Source organism: Phyllobates terribilis, unplaced genomic scaffold (assembly GCF_046119375.1).
Source record: "Phyllobates terribilis strain yellow unplaced genomic scaffold, ASM4611937v1 Scaffold_8__6_contigs__length_399053987, whole genome shotgun sequence".
NCBI classification, from domain to species: domain Eukaryota; kingdom Metazoa; phylum Chordata; class Amphibia; order Anura; family Dendrobatidae; genus Phyllobates; species Phyllobates terribilis.
In genome coordinates this window covers 136,931,585-136,945,313 of record NW_027362768.1, presented here as the reverse complement: position 1 = coordinate 136,945,313, position 13,729 = coordinate 136,931,585, and positions in this window count along the sequence as shown.

Sequence of the window (13,729 nt, the reverse complement as noted above, 5' to 3'; positions counted from 1 at the left end):
TGGAAAGGCAAGGATGAAGTTGCTTTATTATTTTACTTTTATTGCAGAAGACATTGGCTTCAGCTGGAATGGGCGTAATGGTAAGTATGGTTTAATTTAGAACATTAAAAAATTGTGTGTTTATTTCAATTAAAGGACTTTATTCTGGGTGTTTGTGGTTTTTTTAACTTTGACTATGGGGCTAGTAATGGGGGTGTCTTATAGACGCCTCTCCATTACTAACCAGGGCTTGATGTCAGCTGGCATTATAAGCTGACATCAACCCCAGCCCTATTACCCCACTGCCACCGCTACAGGGCAGTGGGAAGAGCGAGGCTAAGTGCCGGAATTGGCACATCCTATGGATGTGCCATTTCTGGGGCGGCTGACGGCTGGTGTTTCTAGCCTGGGAAGGGGCCAATATTCATGGCACCCTTCCTGGGCTATTAATATCAGCCCCCAGCTGTCTGCCTAGCCTTTGCTAGCTATTAAAATAGGGGGGACCCCAAGTCATATTTTGGGGGTCCCCCATTTTAATAGCTAGTAAAGGCTAGGTATTCAGCTGGGGGCTGATACAGTTATATGAAAAAGTTTGGGCACCCCTATTAATCTTAAGCTTAATGTTTTATAAAAAATTGGTGTTTTGCAACAGCTATTTCAGTTTGATATATAAAATTACTGTTGGACGCAGTAATGTTTCTGCCTTGAAATGAGGTTTATTGTACTAACAGAAAATGTGCAATCTGCATTCAAACTAAATTTGACAGGTGCATAAGTATGGGCACCTCACCAGAAAAGTGACATTAATATGTAGTAGATCCTCCTTTTGCAAAAATAATAGCCTCTAGTCGCTTCCTGTAGCTTTTAATGATTTCCTGGATCCTGGATGAAGGTATTTTTGACCATTCCTCTTTACAAAACAATTCCAGTTCAGTTAAGTTTGATGGTTGCCGAGCATGGACAGCCCTCTTCAAATGATCCCACAGATGTTCAATGATATTCAGGTCTGGGGACTGGGATGGCCATTCCAGAACATTGTAATTGTTCCTATGCATGAATGCCTGAGTAGATTTGGAGCGGTGTTTTGGATCATTGTCTTGCTGAAAGATCCATCCCCTGCATAACTTCAACTTTGTCACTGATTCTTGAACATTATTGTCAATAATCTGCTGATACTGAGTGGAATCCTTGTGTCCCTCAACTTTAACAAGATTCCCGGTGCCAGCATTGGCCACATAGCCCCAAAGCATGATGGAACCTCCACCAAATTTTACTGTGGGTAGCAAGTGTTTTTCTTGGAATGCTGTGTTTTTTTGCCGCCATGCATAACGCCTTTTTGTATGACCAAACAACTCAATCTTGGTTTCATCAGTCCACAGGACCTTCTTCCAAAAAGAAATTGGCTTCTCCAAATGTGCTTTTGCATACCTCAGCCGACTCTGTTTGTGGCATGCTTGCAGAAACGGCTTCTTTCGCATCACTCTCCCATACAGCTTCTCCTTGTGCAAAGTGCGTTGCATAGTTGACCGATGCACAGTGACACCATCTGCAGCAAGTTGATGCTGCAGCTCTCTGGATGTGGTCTGAGGATAGTCCTTGACTGATCTCACCATTCTTCTTCTCTGCCTTTCTGATGTTTTTCTTGGCCTGCCACTTCTGGCCTTAACAAGAACTGTCCCTGTGTTCTTCCATTTCCTTACTATGTTCCTCACAGTGGAAACTGACAGGTAAATCTCTGAGACAGCTTTTTGTATCCTTCCCCTGAACAACTATGTTGAATAATCTTTGTTTTCAGATCATTTGACAGTTGTTTTGAGGAGCCCATGATGCCACTCTTCAGAGGAGATTCAAACAGGAGAACAACTTGCAAGTGGCCACTTTAAGTAGCTTTTCTCATGATTGCATACACCTGGCTATGAAGTTCAAAGCTCAATGAGGTTACAAAACCAAAAAAAGTGCTTTAGTAAGTCAGTAAAAAGAAGGTAGGAGTATTTAAAACAAGAAAATGATAAGGGTGCCCATACTTATGCACCTGTCAAATTTTGTTTGAATGCAGATTGCACATTTTCTGTTAGTACAATAAACCTCATTTCAAGGCAGAAACATTACTGTGTCCAACAGTTATTACATATATCAAACTGAAATAGTTGTTGCAAAAACACCAATTTTTATAAAACATTAAGCTTAAGATTAATAGGGGTGCCCAAACTTTTTCATATAACTGTATTAGTAGCCTGGGAAGCTCCGTGGGTAATACCCCCTTCCCAGGCTTCAAACATCTGCCCCAGCCGTCTGCTTAACCTCCGCTAAAGACTAAAATTACGGGGAACCCTACGCCAATTTTTTTTTAAATAAATCCTTTATTTTAACACAAAATGACAAGTACAGTAACCAACACTATCAATGTACTTATTATATATGTGACTGACATGTTTCTATCTATCTAATCTATGTGTGATATTCTATTCTTTCTGTTCTAAATTGTCGGGTACCGATGTATGCCGCTGATGAATTGCCGGCCGGCTTTTTTAAAGAGACGGGTGCATGAAAACACTATTATTTTTTTTTAATAAATCCTTTATTTTAACACTAAATAACAAGTACAGTAACCAACACTGTCACTGTACTTATTATATATGTGACTGACATGTTTCTATCTATCTAATCTATGTGTGATGCTCTATTCTTTCTGTTCTAAATTGTCGGGTACAGGTGTATGCCGCTGCTGAATTGCCGGCTTTTCATGTTTCACTGTGAGCACTGTTCCCATCGATTTGGGCAATCACTGTAATTCCACAACCACCATGGCTGTGACATTACAGTGAGTGGCAGACAATCCCTGCATGATTGGTGCTGTAAATAGCGCCAAACATGCAGGACGGGGACCCGAGCTCCCACCTGAGCATCCTGAAAGTACTCGGCGAGCTCCGAGCATCTCGAGTACTGAGATGCACCGGCGAGTACCGAGCAGTGGCGAGCATGCTCGCTCATCACTAGTGATGACCTGATGAAACTGCCCGAGAGAATACCAAGGGGGTGCAAAGCTTTTATTAGAGCAAAAGGGGGTTACTTTGAGAAATCTAAGGTTTAACACATATTCTGGTTTGTTTTACACATTATTCTTCACTCATTGTTTCAATATGTGTTCCTTCATGGTTTTGGTGCCTTCAATCTGAATCTATAATGTGCCCATTCAAATAAGAACAAGGAAAACCATTGCATGAACTTTTGACCGATACTGTATATACTAGTAAGTGCCACAATATCATGTCGCCAACACGAGTTAAATATAAAGTAGTCAATTCCTTAAAAAAGAGTATGTAGTATTGATGCAGACGTAAATGATAAACATCTACACTAGAAGAGGGGCATACAGTATAGGGCATATAGGTGGTGCATTGGTAACAGTTGCATCAAGGCCCAAGTGTCCGTTAAAAAGAAAAAAAGACGTTGAAACTGATACTAAGAAGCGCTAGGATGTCAAAATGAGGGGCAAACAGTCCATGAGCTAAAATTAAAAAGTAAGCCAAAGCAGCTCACCAGTAACCCCAAAGGGGTGGAATGTGGAAAATGCAAAAGGTAAAAGCTTTATTAAAGTCCTTGTAAAAACACATGTTTAGTGTTTTTACAAGGACTTTAATAAAGGTAGTAATTGCTGAATTTTATATGCCTTAGCGCTTTTTACCACCAGCTTTTACCTTTTGCATTTCCAAGTATCTGTTGAGGCCCGGTGTTAGTAGAAGGGTGTGGAAGTACAAGAATTGGCAGACTGATGACTTTAGTATTGGGAAGAGCAAAAATACTTTTTAATTTTAAAGGGGTTATCCGGGACTTTGTTTTTTCTAAGGGGCTGAAAACTTATCGGTAAGTAGTTGCTAACTGCCTACCTGTTCTGCTGCGTGACGATCTCTCCCGGCTCAGTGCGGTCACAGAACTGCTCCTGGCAGTCATTCTCTCACTTCCTGTGATGTCACATCAACAGAAAAGTTCATTTTCTTCCACTTTGCTCTGTTGACAATGGGTCACTGCCGACGTCATGTTGATTGACAGTCGGATCCCTGCTAACAACATTTTCTTACCAGATATTGAGATGAGCATTTTATGAACTAGGCTAATTTTAGTAGCAGGCAAGAAAACTTCAAAAAGGAAATTATACTGCCATTTTAATATGGGTTTTGAAAGTAAGTACACCAGCTTCAACAGGTGTAAGTGATCTATTTAAGAACTGATACAGTTCGAATTGTTGAAATTTGGCAGGATTCTCTTGAAGTCGCGGCTTTATTTATTTTCTTGAAATATATACAAAAACTACTTTCCGATTCACAAATAATGTCGTGATTGTATTTTGAAAAATATGTATTACTTTTACAAAATGGTTTTCAATTTTTATTAAAAGGATTCTTTGTTCCAAAATAAAAAGTCTCTCCGACGACCAATGTTATTATTTGCTTGGAAGACTGGTGTTTAACACTAATTTATTACATTCTTGAGCATAAACGCACAAGGGTTCTATCGAGAGTAGCGTGTTGATTGGAAATTATTGTGTTATCTTTGAGTGCACATTCTTGCTGACATAAATAAGTAGGTAAAATGTTTTAATATGATTATAATTAATGTGTTTTGATGATTTTGAGGAAATGTGTTCTTTTATTTTACCTCATTGTATTTTGAATGCATTTTAATGTTCCTCATTCTCTGGAGGGTAAAGTATCGTTACTGTAACTCGATAGTAGATTTTTAGCATTTAGGCTTTTAATGGTAACATGTGTGATTCAGTTTATGAAAATTACAATATTAGTCTTTCATCTAGAGCAATGTTCCCCAACTCCGGTCCTCAAGAGCCACCAACAGGTCATGTTTTCAGGATTTCCTTAGTGTTGCCCAGTTGATGGAATTCTTGCTTGTCCAGGTGATGCAATTATCATCTGTGCAATACTAAGGAAATTTTGTACCATGACCTGTTGGTGGCTCCTGAGTACTGGAATTGGGGAACACTGATCCAGAGTATAGGAACCACAACAAAGACAAATGACCCAACAGAATTGTGGAACATTCAGCATCACCTATGGTTAAAGCTGAAAGCAATGATGTATCAAGTCTAAAGAACCTTTGATCTTCCCCCTTAAAAGGGTTGTTTCAGATTAGGAAAACATGGGTACAGCAACACACCTGTCAATGGTTTGTGCAGTTTAAGTCCATTGAAGTTAATTGGGTTGAGCTGCAAAAACATACCAGTAAACAGGTGTGGCGTTGTTTTTGGAAGAAAGTAGTCATGTTTTTCTAACTTTGACAACTTTGTCCAATTAAGCAATCTTATATCCTTATAAAAGAGTAAGTGATAAAACTTAGCAATATGCTTATATTATTAAAGGTGCCACTATCTTTAGCTTCCCTTCAGGTTCCAGTTTGGCAGCTCTACTTCTATTCTTGCGCTCAAAACATGGAAGTATCTACTGTTATGGATGGTATGTAGTGATGAGCAAGCATGTTCGCTACTGCTCCTTGCTCGCCCGAGCATCTCACTGCTCGAGATGCTCGGCGCTCGCTGAGTATTTCCGGGGTTGCTCGGCAGGAGCTCGGGTCTCCTCCCTGCATGTTTGGCGCTCTTTACAGAGCCAATGAACATGCAGGGATTGCCTGCCAATCACTATAACACCGAAACCATGTTGATTGTGGCATTACAGTGATTGTCTGGCTGCACAGCGTCATCAGGTCTATATCAGACCTGGCGCCGCCATGGAATCAGACAGTGTAGGGAGAGGTGCTGCTGAGCTAGGGAGAAATTTGCTTGTTTCTAGTTAGTGTAGGTGTACCAAACTATATTAGAGACACATATAAATCTCAACAAACAGTCCTTCTGAGGACTAATCCATCCGCAGAGATATCAGGCAGGCAGTGTATATAGGCATGCAGGCAGGGTATATAGCAGACTGCAGTGCATATAGCACAAGAGGCTCCATTCCAGTTTTGTCTGCTGCTGTTAGATATTTCTAGAAATAGGCCCAGGTCTAAGGGGCCAAGAATAATTTTTTTTTGCATCTTAATGCTCATTAATTGCTTAAAAAGCAATCCAGAGAACACTGTTGTTCTGCGCCATTTGCTTGTTGGCACTGTAGAATACAGCCAGGTCCTTTCCATATTACAGCACTAAAAATCCAGCTATTTAAAACTGTGGTTTGTCTGTCACATGGATCACATATAATTGCACTGAAAATACTGCCATTTCTGGCATCAATTAAAAATTTGTTTCACTGTGTCAGTGAAGCAATTAACACCAGTTTCCTGTTCAAAATAGTTACCTACAGGCCAGGTATTTAAAACTGTGTTTTCTCCGTCACACGGATCACATATACGTTTTCAGAAAATACTGCCATTTCTGGCCTCCATTAAAAATTAGTTTCAGTGTGTCAGTGAAAAAATTGACACCAGTTTGCTGTTCAAAATAGTTACCTACAGGCCAGGCATTTAAAACTGTGTTTTCTCCGTCACACGGATCACATATACGTTTTCAGAAAATACTGCCATTTCTGGCCTCCATTAAATTTTTTTTTCAGTGTGTCAGCAAAGTTTTTGACACCGGTTTGCTGTTCAAAATAGTTACCTACAGGCCAGGTATTTCAAACTGTGGTTTGTCCGTCACACTGATTACATATAACTTCACTCCAAATTCAGGCATTTGTAGTGAGCGTGGAAGATATTGTCCTCCATTTAAAATGGGGAAGGTACGGGTCAAGGGATGGGGAACTGTACGTGATGGTGATGGTGATGGTGCATGCAGAGGCAGAGGCCGAGGGCAAGCTGAAATTGTGCCACAACAAACAACCACATCTTCTCGCCCGAACTTTCTTTCCCAATTCCTAGGGGACCGCAACACACCACTATTGAACCCAGAGCAGTGTCAAAAGTTTATTGGTTCGATAGCAGATAATGCTTCCAGTCACTTTGCCATCACCACCACCACCATCCTGTCTTCCACACGGTCAAGTCTCAGTAGCCGTGAGTCTAGACTGCATATTCCTCACCCGGATCCTACTTCCTTCAACCATGCCGAGTGCCAAGGGAAAACTGATCCCACATTTGGACACTCCGAAGAGCTGTTCATTTTTCCATTTATAGATTCGGGCCTCTCGCCTGGGCCACTTGAAGTGGGGCAAGAGGAGATCGCATGTACCGATGCTCAAATATTTGAGCAGCCACGGTCACATGAAGGCGCCGGTGGGAAAGTGTCACAAGAGGTGGACGATGATGAGACACAATTGCCAGAAAGTCAGGAGGAGGACCAGGGTGCGGAAGTTGAAGACGAGGTGGTGGATGATATAGTAAGTGATGCAACCTGGCAGGAGGACATGAAGAGCGAGGACAGCAGCACACAGGGGGAATGAGGCAGAGCACCCCAACAGGCAGGAAGAAGCAGTGTGGTGGCCACAGACAGAAGGCAGGCAAAAGTTCCCCGTAGCACCAATACGAAGAAAGTTGCCAGTACAACTGTTAGTTCTTTCCGAGTCTGGTTGTTTTTTAAAGACTCTGCCAATAACCCCAAAAAGGTCATTTGCACCACCTGCTAGGCCAGCATCAGCAGGGTTGGCAAAACTAGCAGCCTGACCACCACCAGCATGATCAGGCACATGGCAGCAAAGCACCCGACTTTGTGGGCCGAACCCCAGGGTCCAGGAACAGTGTCTGCGGGTGGCACCATTGCTTCTTCCGCTGTTGTGGATGCAAGCCAATCCCCTGTCCATGGTGCATGCGAAGATGCCTCCTGCCCTGCACCTGTCATTGCTCACTCTCAAGTAGCAGCATCAGGAAGCACTTCCACGTCCTTGTCACAGCGCAGCATTCAGTTGTCCATACCCCAGTCCTTGGAACACAAGCGCAAATACGCAGCCAATGCCCCACAGGCCACACTACTAAATTCCCACATTTCACGACTGCTTGCACTTGAAATGTTGGCTTTTAGGCTCTTGGAGACGGAAGCATTCCGCAACCTGATGGTCCCTCGGTACTCAGTCCCTAGCCGCCACTATTTCTCCCAGTGTGCCGTCCCCGCATTACACAAGCACGTGTCCCACAACATTAGCCGTGCCCTCAACAACGCACATACCGGGAAAGTCCACCTAACCACTGACACGTGGGCAAGTGCTTGTGGGCAGGGACGGTACATCTCGCTGACGGCACACTGGGTTAACATAGTGGAAGCCGGGACCCAGTCGGACCTTGGGACCGAACATGTCCTCCTGACACCAAGGATTGCGGGCCCTAGGTCAATCAGGGTTGCCCCCACAGTCTACAGCTCCTGCACCTCATCCTCCTCAGCCTCCTCCTCCTCTTCAGCCTCCATCTCCGAAATGACCAAATCAGTCACAAGCTGGAAGCACTGCAGCACTGCCTTGGCCAAGTGGCAACAGGCTGTGCTGAAGCTAATATGCTTAGGTGACAAAGCGCACAATGCTGAAGAGTTGTGGACAGCTCTGAAAGAGCAGGTAGATCTGTGGCTCACACCGCTGAACCTACAGCCAGGCATAGTCGTGTGTGACAATGGCCGGAACCTGGTGGCGGCTCTGAGGCGAGGCGAGCTCACACACGCACTATGCCTGGCCCATGTGCTTAACCTCGTGGTTCAGCGGTTTCTCAAATCCTACCTGGAGCTGCCGGATCTGCTTGTTAAAGTACGCTGCCTGTGTTCCCATTTTAGTAAGTCACCTACAGCTTTTGCTGCCCCTGCCGTGTCTCAGCAGCGTTTGCAACTTCCGGCTCACAGACTGGTGTGTGATGTCCCCACGCGTTGGAACTCTACACTGCAGATGTTGGGAAGGATTTGTGAGCAAAAGAAGGCAGTTGTTGAGTACCAGCATCAACAAGGCCGTCGGTATTCAGTTCAGACTCCACACTTAAGAACTCAGGAGTGAACATGGATGTCAGACATATGTACCATCCTCCAATACTTTGAGGACTCCACCAAGATGGTGAGCGACGATGACGCCATAATTAGCGTCACCATCCCGCTTCTCTGTCTTCTGCAATGCTCTCTGCTCACAATCAAAGAGGATGCATTGCAGGCGGAGCACGATGAGATGGAGCAAGGAACCATACAGGGTGATTACACACAGCTCAGCCTCATCTCATCCCAACGAGGATTGGGTGACAATGAGGAAGAGGAGGAGGTGGAGGAAGAACAGGAGCTAGTTTCATGCGCTATAGAAGATACTACCTGCACAACTGTCATACTGTCTGTTCAGCGTGGATGGCCAGAGGACAGAGAGGAGGAGAGCATGGTCACTCATCCTCTTGGTGAGGACACAGAAGTCTTGCCTGTTAGCAGCCTGGCACGTATGGCTGAGTTTATGTTACACTGCCTTTCCCATGACCCTCGCATTCTCAAAATTTTGCCTGACAGTCATTACTGGTTGGTGACACTTCTAGACCCACACTACAAGGAGAACTTTATATCTCTTTTTCCAGAGGCGGACAGGTCTACAAAAATGGGGCTGTACCAGAAGGCCCTTGTTGCGGAACTATTAAAAAAATTCCCATCTGAAAACGCTGGCGGTAGAGGTCACAGTTCGTTGGACAACCAAGGACTACAGGCGAGAGAGACACAACTTCAATCCAGCAGAGGCAGGGGAACACTGTCAAAGTTCTGGGAGAATTTTCTCAGCCCCTCCCATCGCACAGGCTCTGAGGTGCGGGGTACTCTTACAAGGAGTGAAAAGTTTGGGAAGATGCTGAGGGAGTACCTTGCCGACCGTACCAACATCCTCCGTGATTCCTCTGTGCCTTATAATTATTGGGTATCCAAGCTGGACACGTGAAATGAACTGGCTCTCTACGCCTTGGAGGTCCTGGCCTGCCTTGCCGCCAGCGTTTTATCAGAGCTAGTTTTTATTGCTGCTGGTGTAATTATAACTGATAAGCGCATCCGCCTGTCAACTGAAAATGCTGACAGGCTGACTCTTATAAAAATGAACAAGGGCTGGATTGGGCCAGACTTCTCAACACCACCGAATGATAGCAGCGTAACATAAACTCAAATCCAGTGTCTTTTTTTGGGAGGTGTATTCCCATGCACCTCTTCACACCCACACATGGGTATACGCTTCGTGATTTTGGCTATTTGCTCTTGTCCTCCTCCTTTTCCTCATCCTCATCCTCCACCACCATATCACCAGGGTGACCGTGGTCCGTGATGCAACACCCACATAATTTTCTTAAAGAGTGTTTATGATGCCCGTAAAAAAAAATGTTTATACAGTATGTGCATGTATACCCCCCAGGGGTAAATGTTTGTCAGCTCATGCACTTACTGCATGGGCATTACAAGTATAGGAGACCCGCTCCTTTTTAATGGGAACATTTATGGGGCCCTCCTCCACGTCTCTTCCAAGGGCCATTGGAGTGCCTCCCAATTTTTGGCAGCCCTAGAATTCACTGCATAGGCAAACACAATGGGAGACTCACTTCCTAATAATGGGAACATTTTTTTTCAGGAGGCCCTCCTCTATGTCTCTTCCAAGGGGCACTGGCGTGCCTCCAAATTTTTGGCAACCCTTGCATTCACTGCATGGGCAAACATAATGGGAGTCCTACTTCCTAATAATGGGACCATTGTTTTCAGGAGGCCCTCTGACTTCCACATCTCTTCCAAGAGGCATTGGAGTACCTCCAAATTTTTTTGCAACCCTTGCATTCACTGCATAGGCAAACATAATGGGAGACCTACTTCCTAATAATGGGAACATTGTTTTCAGGAGGCCCTCCTCTAAGTCTCTTCAAAGGGGTATTGGGGTGCGTCCAAATTTTCAAAGGGGTAATGGGGTGCATCCAAATTTTGGGCAGTCCTGCAATTCACTGCATATGCTCCTTTATAATGGGAGCATTTTTTTTACTGAGAACCTCCTCTATGTCTCTTCAAAGGGGTATTGGGTTGCGTCCAAATTTTCAAAGTGGTATTGGGTACATCCAAACTTTGGGCAGACCTGCCACTCACTGCATATGCAATAACAGAATAGGAGACCCACTCTTTAGTAATGCGAACAATAAAACATAGCTGGCTGATGGCTCTCAAAGAATAGTGAGGGCCGACTGCTGGCCCTTTAAGAATAGTAAAGGCTGCCTGATGGCCCTATAAAAATAGGCTTTGTGACTTTCAGAGTCCCTCCTTCATAAATGAAACACGATGTGTCTGATGATATCTCACACACCACATGGCCAGATAAGGTTGTAAAATGTTAAAATGACATTTCCTGGTGAATGCATTTATCACTGTTAAAAGCAATGCAAAAGTGCAAAAACGCATCAAGAACACTACGTGTGAACATAGCCCAAGGTGTGGAGGAGTATTTTTGTTTTTAGTTATTTATTTTGCTTTATATACAAGTCATTACCGTGGAAAGGATGTTCCTTAACATATTTCCCAGAAAAATCCATTTTGGTTTCGTTTTTGTATGTTTCATTGTGAGTCCGTAAAAGTGGCGTAAAACCTCTGACAACATTGTTGACAGAAGTGACCTGGGAGTCAGAAATACTTCCAGGGGTCTTCCCCATTCTGTTCCCATGTCATTTGAGCACTGTTCCTATCGATTTGGGCAATTTTTAGGCCCTCTGCAGACCACGGGGGGTAGCCGCCTGAAAAATGCTCGAGTTTCCTATAGACTTACATTGGGCTCGTTGCTTGGGTCGAGCACCCGAGTATTCCAATGTGATCGACCCAAGCATCGAGCACCCGAGTATTATAGTGCTCTCCCATCACTAATGGTATGTCATCGGAGCTGTGAGGCAGCCCATTCTCTGTTCTGGCCAATAAATAGATGGGAGAACCTCAGCACAGAAGTAGAAAAATATGGTAATAGTAAATCTTGCCTAGTAAAGATTTTATTTCGATCCTGCACCAGAAATAAAACATAAATATTGTTCAATGTTTCGACCAACAGGTGTTCTTTATCAAGAACATCTGTGTATGTGACGCGCCCCCTGGGCCAGTGTTGTTAGGGATACCCGGAGCCGGATCAGATGGGGGTTGTAGTCTCCGAGTGGCTGTGACCCGGTCCGTGCCCAGGGTGTCAAGCTCAGTGTGTGGCAGTCCTTATGATGTTACTAGATGTTCTTTTGTGTCGACTACGCCACCCGTTGAATTGCGGTCAATACGGCCGCCGCTGCAGCAGGGTCCACTGAGGCTGGTGATGTGTGTGCAGCTTAGGTAGTATAACCCCCCACGGGAGGGGTATAGCCTCAGGGGGTCAGTTGCAGAGGATGGGGGTTGTGGTGGTGCAGCGAAGATGGAAATGAGACGCAGAGTCGGGCTGTGCAGTTCAGGGTTTGTTTACTTACTGCAGTTGTTCTGGTCACTCCGGCCTTAAGTGACCACCCGAGCCGTGCTGCGTCCACCAGGTCCTGGACTCGGCCAACCCCCAGGTGATTCTGGAGCGTGGTCCTGAGCTCCCTTTCTGTCCTGTCCTCTTCTCTGGCCTTCCCCACCAGGGATCCACCTATGTCCGGCTCCCTCGGGCCTCTTGGTGGTAAACCCTTGTCTTTGGGTTCCCTGACCCTATTCGTGGTCTGCCTTCCGGGTGGATTTAGTGGGTGATCGTGGCAGATCAATCCTGCCCACGACCTCCGGTTCCTGGCTAAGGTGTGCTGTAGCCTCTGCCAGCTTGGGATCCGGTACCCTGTTGCCAACTCTTCACCCTCTGATCTAATTTGGGCTCTTGGAGTTCCTTCTTTCTCCCCCTCTGGGTCTTTCTTTCTCCTCTCTCTCTCTGGGCCTTGGGGCTGCTCTGCTCCTCTGCTTTCTTCCTCTGACTCTGCAAAAGACTGACTGACAGACTGACCCTGATCTAAGATGGTTCCCACCTTATATACTCCCTCTATGTGTGAGCTCAGGTGACCAGCACCCAATGAGCTCCTAGCACTACCCAGACTGCTCCCCCTATCTGCCCCTACACTACTGGGATGTTCCACCCCCCTCCCACTCCAGCCAGGAACAGACTCTGTTGTACCTGCACATTTCTCTAGTGGGAGTACCATCGGTCTGTTCCCCGGAAATGGGATGTGTGTAGTGCATGCAGCCTACTGAGCTCAGTTCCACACTCCATCCTTACCCGGGAGTGGAATACCACACCTCTGGGTTGAGGTGCAATACCCCTGTAGCAGCCGAATCCTCAGGGTGCTACATTCCCCCCTGGTAAATCACAGCACGTCCTCGGGCTGTAAAATATAAACATCCAAAACATACAATTTTTTTTTTTTCATAACATAAACATATAAACATATAAAACATCACATATATTATCAGCAATAAACTTTTCATATAAATAACATTTTTGTAAACATTCCTGTCTCTGGTTCCTCCGGTCACTGTGCAACTTGTGACCGGGTAAAGTGCGACAGTCTCTTGAAGAAAACAGTTTCCTATAAAACCGGTAGGGGGCGCTTTAGGAAGCGCAACTATATACAAGGGGACATGGCCGCTCTCAGTCCTCGGCCAGGTATTAGGGAGGATTGACCGCTCTCAGTCCTTGGTCAGTGGGAATAGGGACACACGGGGTTAACAGTTCACTCTTGGCTGGTCCCAACGGGGACTATATTTTAACTCGCATCAGTAACAGTTCTTATACCCTGACGGGTAACTATGTACAGTCTCTCTCTACCGTACTTCAACGACGGCGTCCTCCTGCTCCTTCTTTAGATTCTTCAGACCCGTCCGGGTCCTCTTGCTCCTCCTCACACCGCAGCTCCTCCTCCGTCAGGCGATGCA